Source organism: Pseudonaja textilis, chromosome 2 (assembly GCF_049901715.1).
Source record: "Pseudonaja textilis isolate UNSWEBS1 chromosome 2, rPseTex1.2, whole genome shotgun sequence".
Classification (NCBI taxonomy): domain Eukaryota; kingdom Metazoa; phylum Chordata; class Lepidosauria; order Squamata; family Elapidae; genus Pseudonaja; species Pseudonaja textilis.
The window spans coordinates 158,485,280-158,497,280 of NC_141991.1; the positions used below are offsets into that span (position 1 = coordinate 158,485,280).

Below are 12,001 nucleotides of genomic sequence, written 5' to 3' on the forward strand. Positions count from 1 at the left end.
GTTTAATGAATAAAAGTTTTATATAGTAATAATAATAAATTGTAAAACAATAGCACATTGGGAACATTGAAACACATTGAGACATACCTCTGTGAGAAGGCTTCCAAGTTACCCTGTCCCTGGAACAGCTGGAATTGCATAGTTTTACAAAAATAGCAGAATTGGGGCGGCATAGAGCATTAGAAGGAATGAAGGCCTATCTACATAGCTCTGTCAGATGACACTGCTTTATCAATGAGACCAGTACTGAACCATCCAGATGAGCAAAAATAATCAAAGGAAAATGATCTCATACACATCTAGGTCCAGAGCCTTGCAGAGTTTACAGGTGACAACCGATGTCTTGAACTGTATCTGGAAGCCAACAGCAAATAACAGAGTTTGCAACTTTGTGCTATTATAGGAACAAACCAAGAATCACCCATAGTTACACCACTGCATACTGGATTAGCTATAGCTTCTTCCAGGGTAGACCCAAGTATAGTATATTGCTCTAATCAAAATGAAAGCTGACTAAGATACTAATAGCCATGAGAAGAACCTCCCAGGTGTGGAAATATCATAACTGGTGCCCAAAATGAATCTGTGCAAAAACCATCCTAGCCATGGCAATCACTTCTTCTTTGAACAAAAACTACAAATCCATGAGCAGCCCGATTGCACACAAGCTCCGGCTGGGAAAATGCAACATGTGATTTGTAAATGCATATAGGTGAATTTATTAGTGCACAAGGGTGAAATTATTTGAATCCATGAGTCATGTGGTTTTATATCCTAACTGCTGTTTCATCTCTTCTTGATTACAAGGTAGGGATTTTTTTCTAAAAAACCTCTTGTGTTATCTCTTCTATTTTTACATTTTCATTTGGCCAATGCTTTAGCAATCATAAAAGTCTAGATATATACTACATCTCAAGTAAATGCTGCATATGTTTTCCTCTGTATTTGAACCAGAACTTGTAACAAATTTATGATTTTATTTTATGCCTTAAGTAATAAATAAAAATGGTTTTATTTGATTCTTGTATATTTTCAGTTTCTGTTGTAGATACGGATCTCTATCCCCAAAACTTCATTTTTTTTCTAAATGTGTAGCTAATAAGTTGATTGATTGGTTGGATGTTTTACTTGAAACAAAGTTAAAATCCTTAAAATTCTAAATCAACTGAATTTGAAAATATTAAACCTATAGAAAGTTTTAAAAGTGGGAAATCACTGAGCCTAAATGGCTTAACTGGTGAAATTCATAAACAATCCAAGGGTATTTTAACACCAGAGTTCTTATTCATATATAATTCAGTATATCAAAGAGATGTTCCAACCTGGCACAATTCCAATTCTTCTTATTCCCAGATCAAGAAGATGCAACTTGTTATTCCATACGCATTTTACTATTTAACATTCTATCTTAACTACATGCTAGATTAATAGCTAAATCATCTTAAATTAGTAATAAATAAGACTGTACCAGACCAGTCAGGTTTTATTCCTTAGACAATTATATCTAGTCCTATTAAAAATATTAAAATATACACTTCTGTAAAATCAATTTATTTCTCTTATTAATATGTTCATTAGATATATCTGAAGCCTTAAATTGCAGATGGATTATTTATGAAAATAGCATTACAAAAACATAATCTGCCAAAGATTTTGTAAACATCAGATTTATCAACCCACTAAGGTATGCATAAGAATAATTGTGTTACAGAGGAAGTTTTACTTTTGAGAGTTATATATTGTCACCCGTATTCGATTTAATAATATATATTTTAACAACATCATCATGCATCAATAATAAAATCAAGGGGGGAGGAGACAGGGAAATTTATTACACCTTTTTCTATCCTGCCTTTATTACTTTATAAGTAACTCATACTTATAGAGATGGACATGCCTAACAATTCTCCCTCCTCCTATTTTCCCACAACAAAACAACTGTAGGAGATTACTTGCAGCACATTCATCTTGTCATATTGAAAAAGAGTTTATAAGATACTGCAGAAGTATCAGACTTAATTTTTTAAAAATCCAACTGCGATGCATTTGTACAAAATACAAAAAGCATATACAGTATTTTAGAAATACCACTGGAGTGTACATTTTTTAAATATTTCAATATAATCTTACCAAAAATCCTAAAAGTCATTTAGTAAACTACTTAGTATTTAGCACAGTAGTAATGTTATAGTATTGAAAAATAAAGTGTTGGAATAAAAGTGGTTTCAATATCCTGAGTCAAATTGATCCAGTTAAAATAATAGGTTTTGCTTTTATTAAGCTTCTTATTTGTGGTCCTCCCAGAAAAAGTTTTCACAAAATGGCAAGGGAAAATTGGCTCTATTATTTATTAATGGGATTGTCTGTATTTCAATCATAGACTTTCTTGTAACTTCTGTAAGCAAGTATGTGTGTGCATGCACACACATACACAATTTCAGGTTTACAGCCTTCTTAGGTTTACAATTTTCAGATTTGTTCTGATTTGCCTCCTAGAAGTATAGTATTATTTTGGTGTCATTGTGATATGAGTGACACAAAGCCATTACTTTTTGTACTACATTTGTGGTCCAACATATGCACTCACAAATAACTACTGCATGTTATGTCCTGAGGGCAAAACCAATGCAACTTTTTTCAATATAAAGATGAAAAGAGGCAGAAAGGGAGGGAGAATTCTAGTTTGCAGGGCAGAAATGTTCTTCCCATGAAAGAAAATAGATACTACTTAGTGGCCATATAAAGCTTCTACTTTACTGGGGAAGTCTGCAAAAAGAATTAAAAGGCAGATGGAAGAGGTAGGAATGTACAGCATAGTAGAAATAGGCAATAGTAGAGATACTGCAGTATATAAAAGTAATGGTATGAACATTCTTAGCTGCAAAAGATAAGGGAAACTGATCTTACGGCTCTACCATATCAACTCTAAACGTTTATTATTGATGATGCTGAATAGGTTATGAATGGGAAATTTCTAAAAGCTGTACTGTCCATAGGGAATTAGGCAGCAGAGTTTACCTTCTGAACATGAAAGGCTCCTCTTCATATTTGCGTCAGTGGATCAAGAGCATTCTGAATTCATGTAGCATTACTGGTTTGCTAATAAGGAAGTTGGACATAGACAGGAGAACTGTGTAGCATAATTTCTTGTAGGTGGCAGATCTGCCTTTGCTGCAAAAATCACAAGTGAAGGAGGCAAGGCAAGGCATTATAGCACTATCAGTATGATGACATACTTGCTGAAGCGACAGCAATCTATACAGCTAGTGCCAGAGGCAGAATTTGGCTGACAAGAGTAAAATACTTCTTTATGTTTCCACCTTCCAAAGATATTACATCCCCGATTCTTGCCCTTTCTTATCGTGGAAGCACCCTGAGTTTATTATGCACCTTGCAGTGGCAAGGAAGATATGGGATAGGAGGCAGGACCTATGCCTTCATCCCATAAGCATGCAGGGGACACTGCAAGAGATCACACGAAGCAGGTAGAAATGAATGAGCAGCATGGGATACCAGGATAAGCTAAATAAAATTCCATCAATTGGAACTGAATTATACAGGGGATCATTCAACTCCAAGGAATCTCAATTTGCTCTGTTCCAAAATTCTACACAGTATTTACTATAACAAAGTATAACATCCCCATTGGACTCTTAAATAGCCAATTTAACAAAACTTCTTCTACAGATATGACAATCCCTGTGTGCAGAACATTAAAGTCACTGACTCATATTTTTTGAAATATGCCTTTTATAACTGATAACAATTCTGTTTTAACTAGTTTCATCATAGTTTTTCTTGGTTGCTCCATAGACAGCTATCAATATGAAAAAATAGCTACCCTTGATATAAAGTTGGAATTAAAAATGGAAGTGCTTTTTCAACCAGATGGTACTATATTTTTAAACTTGCATTTATGTTTAACATGTTATTAACTGATCGGGTCTTAGTTACTCAGAGAACTGTTTTAGGTAAGCAAAACAAATATATATATATAAAAAACCCTCTTAAACTGCTTCTTAAGGCTCACCTAATAAGTGCTGGCATAATCCTCCTTAGCCAGGATGTTTCCTGATGTTACTCCAGTGGCTGAAGAGCTTCTTTGAGGCCAGTATTTAAGGATGTGCATGCAAGAGTCCTACTCAGCATTCACTAAGATAAAATACAGTAATGGGACTGAGCAGGGGTATTGAGTGCTGGGGCCGTTGTTCGGTAAGTAGATATGTGCATTATCAGATATGTTTGTTGGCTGATATATGGATCGCTGCCTAGAGGGCCGCATCTAATAGAAACACTAGCTTTATGCAGCAGTTGAAGATGGACTGACCAGGAATGGCCAGGAGGTTTAAGTTTAGGATGAACAAAAGTGAAAGACAAGACCCCACTTTGCTGGATGGGAGTCCTATCAGCATACAGTCATATATGAATGTAACTATCAATAGCGTTCCAGTCAGCGACTGCACCAACAAAAGAGAGGGAAGGTAGGAGCCAAAAAATATCAGTCCTCAATGTGAGCAATGGAAATGACTCCTTAAGTTGAACTGAAAACAATGCACAATGCAAAGCTGCCTATTCATGCTTACTTCTCAAAAGATGTGCAGGTGTAATCTAGGACTCCCTGGAGCAGTGTTTTTCAATCTTGGCAACTTTTAAATGTGTGAACCTCAACTTCTAGAATTCTCCAGCACAGCAGTTCAAGTCCACACATCTTGCCAAGCTTCTAAGATTGAGAAACATTGTTCTGGGGTCTGGGGGTATCCCAAAATCAAATATGGCAGGATTATAGCATGATCATGCAGGAACACGGGTTTCAATCTCTCAAAGCTACATTAAAAATACATTTTTAATGACTGTTTGGAACAAGGCCCATTTGCAGCCTTTCACTCATTTGCTCTTTCTGGGAAGAGAGAGAAAGAGAGCTGGTCTGCCAAACGGCAATTTTCCAAATGCTGTTGCTTTAAGATTAGAAGCCAAGGTTGTGAACAAGTTTTATCTCCAAATAAGTATTGTACTATTTTAAGATTATACTTTTAAGAAGCAAATATATGTGTGGAAGGAAGGCATCTAACCTTGCTTATGTCAAGCTTCTAACAGCATTCAAAGTCAGCTTCATGGATTTCTCTAAACTTTTTAGTTTTGTGCTAATACTTTAGTTTATTTTTGTGCTAATACTAAAAGAGCCATGGTGGCACATTGGGTGGAATGCAGTGTTGCAGGCTAATTCTTCTGACTGCCAGCAGTTCAATTTTCACTGGCTCAAGGTTGATTCGGTCTTCCATCCTTCCGAGGTCAGTAAAATGGGGACCAAGATTATTGGGGGCAATATGCTGACTCTGTAAACCACTTAGGGAGGGTTGTAAAGCACTGTGAAGTGGTATATAAATCTAAGTGCTATTGCTATTGATCTGAGCTGTGGAATGCAATGCTCTTCTTGCTTCTCCGTGCCTATCTCCACCATACCTTTGTCTCTACCAAACTGCCTCTGTCACTTTGCCTTTTTCTCAAGGCTCACCTTACTGTCTAACTATACTTGTTTCTGCCTAGTGGAAGTGATCCATAGGTAAAGTAAGATTATTCAGAGATTTTTGGGTAGCATCCAGCCTTCTGTTCAGTGGAAATGTAAGACAAGGTTCTGAATTCTTATACACAACAGCAGAAGTCACTGGCTTTAAAATGATGGGCAATAAAGCTTTGGGTGAATAAAGCTGCAATTCTTTTTAATGTATGTCACATGCATTGCACCTATGTAAAAAGCGGAAGGGTTTACTTGATTGTGTCTGCCATCTTAAAGCCTGTTACCAGTGCTGCAAACATTCTTACCAATTTAATCCTGGGAATTCTATCTTCTCAAAAAGCAAAACCAAGGAACTTAAGAACAACTAATGCTACTGATGTGGAATGTCGAAATCCTAGACTTGTAATTCTCAGAAGGGATCCCAATTCTGAACAAACAATGCCAATAAAAATCCCTAGCATACTGGAACAGTGAGATCCAAGTTTCAATCCAGGACCTGTTGAATCAACTTTTTGTTGAGCAATCTGTAGATTTTTCTGTCCTCTCAATCTGTAGTGCTATCATCTTTTGTCTTTGATTCAGTGTTGATTCCTCTATAATTGGATAAGTCCCTGCATTTTCTTTAGAATATTTTGGAAGTGGTTTCAGTGGTGGGATTCAAATTTTGTTGCTACCAGTTCTGTGGGCGTGGCTTGGTGGGCGTGGCAGGGGAAGGATACTGTAAAATCTCCAGTCAGAGGTGGTATTTGCTGATTCTCTAAACTACTCAAAATTTCCACTACCGGTTCTCCAGAACTGGTCAGAACCTGCTGAATATCACCACCGAGTCGTTTGCATGGTTCCCTTCCTACTGAGAAAGGGTGATTGGCCCAAGTTCACCCAGCTGGATTTGTGTCTAAAAGTGGGACTAGAACTCAAGGTCTTGTGGTTACTAATCAGGGACCTTTTAACTATTACATCAAATTGGGTTTCATACCATATTTATCCTAAAAAAATGTTGCAGCTTTTATACAATAGAAAAGATTCTTCAGCCACCTTCAGGCTGCCCTGTATTCATTTTTTGTTTAAATTATTATTTTTTCTTTGGTTTCTCTGGAACAGTTTAAATCCCAGCAGTACATGAATGGGAATAAACGTAAAATGAACCTCAATCCCAAATACTTCTGTTCAAAATGGAAGGGCTATAAATGAGTCTCATCTCTAAAGGAATATTGCTTTGTTTTGAGGTTAGGGAGCAGACTGCAAAGAAGTTTGAATAGAGAGAAGGGATAGGAAAGACTGTCTTTAAACAGTTTCTCAACCTTTACTGATGTATCCACAAGACTTAACTTTTGCAGGCCTATGCCAATGTTATATTTTCTTTGCCACTACTACAGGTACTCTTCGATCCAGGTGTTACCCTGTCTTCATCATTTCTCTCTCCCTGTTCCACTTCTGCCCTCCTGTCCTGGCTTGATTCGCAAACCCTTGCTCACAGCTAGACAAGAAGCAACGGGGAGGAAATGGGTTGGAATGCAAGGGCGAAGGGAATGGAATGCAAAAGCACCAATTCAGGGATGAGACATAACAGCGCTCCAAGGTCACCTGTTGGGAAAGTCCACTGGACAAAGAATCTGTTCCCAAAACAAACTGAATATAATTGATTGGAGGAAATAAAGTGACAATGAGAGGACCAGGGAAAAAGGAGAATGTTTAACTATGCTGTTCACCCACACAGATGTTAGAGTTGGCTTCATTACTTCCATATCCACGACCGCTCAGTAAATTATACTCTTGGCAACAAAAGATGCCACTGGTGTCTTTATTTATGTATGTACTGAGTGGGACGGTTGATACCTCCACTCTGAAAATATTCCAAGTGGCCTTATGGGTACCTTGGTGTGATAAACGGTTGACTATGTCACTTATTCCTTTTGTATGCACCAAAGCCCACAACTTAGCCAGTCTTGGGTTCTATGACTTGACTCAATCTCCTCCTTCTGAATATTCTCTCATGGTACCAGCTCTATCCCATATCCGTCTGCTTTCCTCCAGTTTTCCTGCCTGTGTAGTATCTCTAAATTCAATCAGTACTTGCTCTTAGAGTGCCAATTTTCCAGTTCCATGTTTGCATGCCTGTATGCATGGTATCATTTGCAATTCTAATTGGCACTTTTCTGCATCACTCTGCCAACTTACCATTACAATCTAGCCTTATAACTTGCTTTCTGAATCTCACAAATGGGTTTTCTCTCCAATCTGAGAAAGAACAGCAGATGTTAAAAAAGGAGGTTAAAATACAGCAGAGAGTCATTCCTTCTGAAATCAAATCTTTGATACCTAATTCTCAGAGGTCTCCAGAGTTTTCAACAATTTTATTTTATTTTTAAAAATAAACACTAACCAAGCATTCTGCTGGTAGTATTCTGCAAAGAAAGAACATTTGAGCCATTACCTTAATTTCTAAAATTGCCTCTGACTGCAAAGATTTTAAGAACCATATACACTTCTGGCTTCCCTAAAAATGTCATGCTCATAATCAATACGGCAGTCTGTTATTTGATCAGAATTGTACCTAACTGTGTGTGTGGGGGGGGGACCCTTTGACTAGGGTGGTAAACATTTTTTACTGGTCACATCCTCCAAAACAGCTGGATTCTGAGATTTCCCTTAATATGTTCTCCTAATTTCAAATGTGTTCACTGGAACTGCGGTTGGGGTTCTACCTTTTCACATACCAAAATCATTTTTATTCTGTCTTCTAAAAATTAGTTTTCCACTCATTTTTGTATCTTAAATATATATGTTAAATATGAACTCTTGTTTTCCAGATTTTTATTGTAAAAAGTACAGAACTTTGTAGCATCTTTGTGGCATTCAATGAAAAATCACTGATGACTACATTTATTTATATAATTTCTCTATCATTCCATACTGAATCAGCTCGCTAATCAGACTGTCATGGAGTTCTTTGTCAAATACTTTGCTGAATTCAACACATATCATATATATTACAATCTCACAATGTACTAACAAATTTAACAGATTTGAATAGAAAACAAAAATCCAAAGTTATGCAGAACTTTTATTTTATACAAATGCATCCACATTCCTAGTAATCATTTCCAAATCATTTATAAATTGTTTTACAATCTATTCCCAGGGAGTCCTATCAAACTATACACTGCCTATCCTCTAGTGGTTGGACACTTCACCAATTCTCCAGATGTTCTGAAAGTCAATGGACAGAAGTTCAGGATTTTTTTCAGTATCCTAGGACACAGTTGATCTGATTTGAACACAAAGTAAGTATTCCACATCCATGTCTTTATTAATCTTAAACTGCAATCGGTATTCTACAACTTCCTCTTCTAATTGCCTCTTGTTGGAGGATTTAACTAAAATAGAAATCAAAGAGTTCTATCTTTCCTTTGTTACCTATTAGCATTTTACTTCTTCATTAAAAAGATACCATACTGTTTCTTCTTATTGTCTTGTTATTTACAGATTGGAAGAGATATTCAATCACAGCACATTCTGAGTTTCAGTCTTTCTGACAACATCTTTACACTTCCAAGCTATTTGCATATTCTCTGTCTTTGTGAGCTGTTTCTATTGACCTCTATTTCCTTTTTATGCAGTTATAAGTATTTATTAAAGGTGTACCCTATTTTTCAGCCGACGCTGGTGTACATAGCACTCCTTCCTATTTCTCTATTACAATCCTGCTAAGTGAGAGTGAATGATGCAAAATCAATCAATGAGGATTTTGGTTGAAGGTGGATGCAGACCAGGATTTCTGTGCTCCTAGTCCTAACCATGGTAATTCTTAACCTCGGGTCTTAATTCTTCTTGTTTTGTACTTTTTGCATTACTTTAAGATTTTGCTTTTAACATCTCCACCTCAGACACTCTTGAGTTTGTTTTGCTATTAGTTTCTCCTGCTACAAAATTTCAGTTAGCCTTGCTAACATCCAAGATACACATTGACTATATTCAGTTTCATTTTACTGAAGAATTCCAGCATTACCTGCTGATTTTCTTCTCAAACTCTACTATGTGCCACTTTGCCAATCAACAACACTTCCCTCACAGCAGTAAACAAGCATAGATTTTTTTTCATGAAAGGAAAATGTTACCTAGAATCTTTTTACATAAACCAGACTTGAAAGAGTTGGTTTTCTAATGGATATCATGATCATTAACATAATTAGAGCCAGTTTGGTCTAATGGTTAAGGCTTCAGGCTAGAAAGCAGGAGATTGTAAGTTCTAGTCCCACTTTATGGGAAGCAAAGCTGGGGGACTTTGCACCAGTCACTTTCTCTCAGCCCAACTCACCTCACAGGGTTGTGATGGTGACGAAAATAAAAGGAGGAATATGGGTTGTATATGTTTGCAGCCTTAAGTTATTTCTAAAAATAACTAAAGGAAGGACATAAATAATTAAATAAATCTCCCAATGCTTTTAAACACTCTTTTAACTAGCAGGATTTTAGAGAAGGGGTACAGAATACCTGACCCCTGATTATAATTTCTTCTTCCTTCAGCATCAGTGAAAATTACTTCCATTTCAATCTTAGACACACTACCTAATGGTACAAAAACCCAAGAAAAAATCCTAGAAAAAATTGTAAACTAGTTTATGATCAAGAAACCAGAGGAGATTACAGGGGCGTCAAGTAGAGAAGGAGATGAGATGAATCAAGAATCAGACTTTTCCACTTCCTTTTACCACTTTCTAATCACTACTCCAAAGGAAAATTATCACAAACTCTTCAGATTTCTTTGGCAAAGATTCGGGGGAATCATCTGGCAAGAACTGGCTAGAGGATGTTCTCTGTGATGGACCTAGTTTCAGTCACTTCATCTAACAACAAATTCAGTGATCAGCAGTAATTTTCACAGGACTGTTTCCAAAAAATTGCTGAAACTTTCCAACACTAGCTTTTTGTGCATTCTAAAGCTCCTGAAAGATGGGACTGAGATACTTGTTGGCTAATTGTAACTAATTTAAAATAGATTTTAGCATTTCGAGTGTGGAATTTAGGAGAAATTTATTTCTTGACCTTGATATATAAGTTCATTTATTTAGTGTATGGCGATGTACATGAACCAGAACAATACAGTGCTGAGACTGATTAATTGTTTGGCTACTTAAGTCTGCAAGTCTGTTCCATTGATGTTCATGGACTATCCAGAAATATACCACAGTAAGCGAACTAGCTCCACATATAGAGTGGCTAATGGTGTTCTGCAGCAGCATCCGGGCTTTTTTCCCTCCACTAATATTGCCTTGCATTTGGGCAGATCCGGCACTGGTTGGATTTGTAGTTCCGCATGAAATGCCATTATTTTTCCCACCAAAGTGATACCTATTTATCTATTTGCATGTAATATAATATAGGTTAGTAATTATAACATTACTGTCCTACTTTTATCTTTCCAAATACAAGAATATTTAGTAGCACTTTAATTAGTGAAAGTGACTGAATTCTGTCATTATTTAATCTTATGTCTCATGACAATAGCTACTTTAGAAATAATGTTATCATAAATTAGCAACAGAAAGTTCTGTTCCCAATGGGCATCGTCCTCTGTATAAATTGGCTTTGGTTTCATATGATTCACAAATAATGTTTGTAAGATGCCATGAAACATTAACTGTGTCTTCCATGACTGCTGATTAATAATTTAACATGGTCAAAAAAAGACTCTTTTACCTGTAAGAATATGTAAAGTTCTTAAATAACTTTAAATATTTTCTGAACACTTTTAGCTAGTTTCTCATCATTATCAGCTTTTCCTTTAGACCAGCAAGCACTGTTGAGCAAATTTTGCTCTACAGGATAGCAAATTTTAAAAAGCATCATTTGAAGTTTCCTTCTTTTCAGCATAGATAAAGAGCTCCTCCATGATCGAGATAACTATAAACTTTACTTACTTAGAAAGAGAATTGAAAATATGACCCTGTAGCTTCTCATTAATCAACAAATCAGAATTGAAAGGCATGGAATGAAATTAATTTCTGTGTTTGGTACAAACCAGCAAATCATACTTTGCTCTGCCTTAGGAAACTATATGGCCATTTTTGGAGGTTCTCACTAGCAGCTCTTCAAAGTACACCCTCGCCTGGGGTGATATATCTTCAGTATGCAGATGACACCCAACTATATATCTCAATCCAAGCCTTTGCAGTGATGCCCTTGGATATCCTAACTCGGTGTCTGGAGGCTGTTGGGGACTGGATGAGGTGAAACAAACTACAACTCAAATCTAGCAAGATAAAATGGCAATGGGTATTGTGACCTCCTGGACACAGGGTTCTTTCATCTCTGGTTCTGCATGGAGTTACATGGCCCCAGATAGACCCTGGAGTGCAATCTGGGAGTCCTCCTGGACCCACAACTCCTGCTTGAAGAGTAGATGGCAGGTGTAGCTAGGAGGGCCTTACAGACCTTTGGGTGATGCTCCAGTTGTGCACATACCTGGACTGGGAGGCCCTACTC

At 36.8% G+C, this 12,001-nt stretch overlaps 1 protein-coding gene and 1 long non-coding RNA gene across 28 annotated transcripts in view; one reads left to right on the plus strand and one right to left on the minus strand.

Annotated features, from left to right (window-relative positions):
- The window catches only part of ADGRL3 (adhesion G protein-coupled receptor L3), a 568,292-nt gene that overhangs the window by 490,336 nt on the left and 65,955 nt on the right, over nt 1-12,001 (minus strand). The gene's annotated exons all lie outside the window — the stretch shown is intronic.
- Nucleotides 1-12,001, plus strand: part of LOC148127206 (uncharacterized) — a 102,150-nt gene that overhangs the window by 42,981 nt on the left and 47,168 nt on the right. For both annotated transcript variants that reach the window (XR_015742067.1, XR_015742068.1), the window contains exon 3: nt 8,658-8,799. This is a non-coding gene — a long non-coding RNA (uncharacterized LOC148127206). The remainder of the gene's footprint in view (nt 1-8,657; nt 8,800-12,001) is intronic.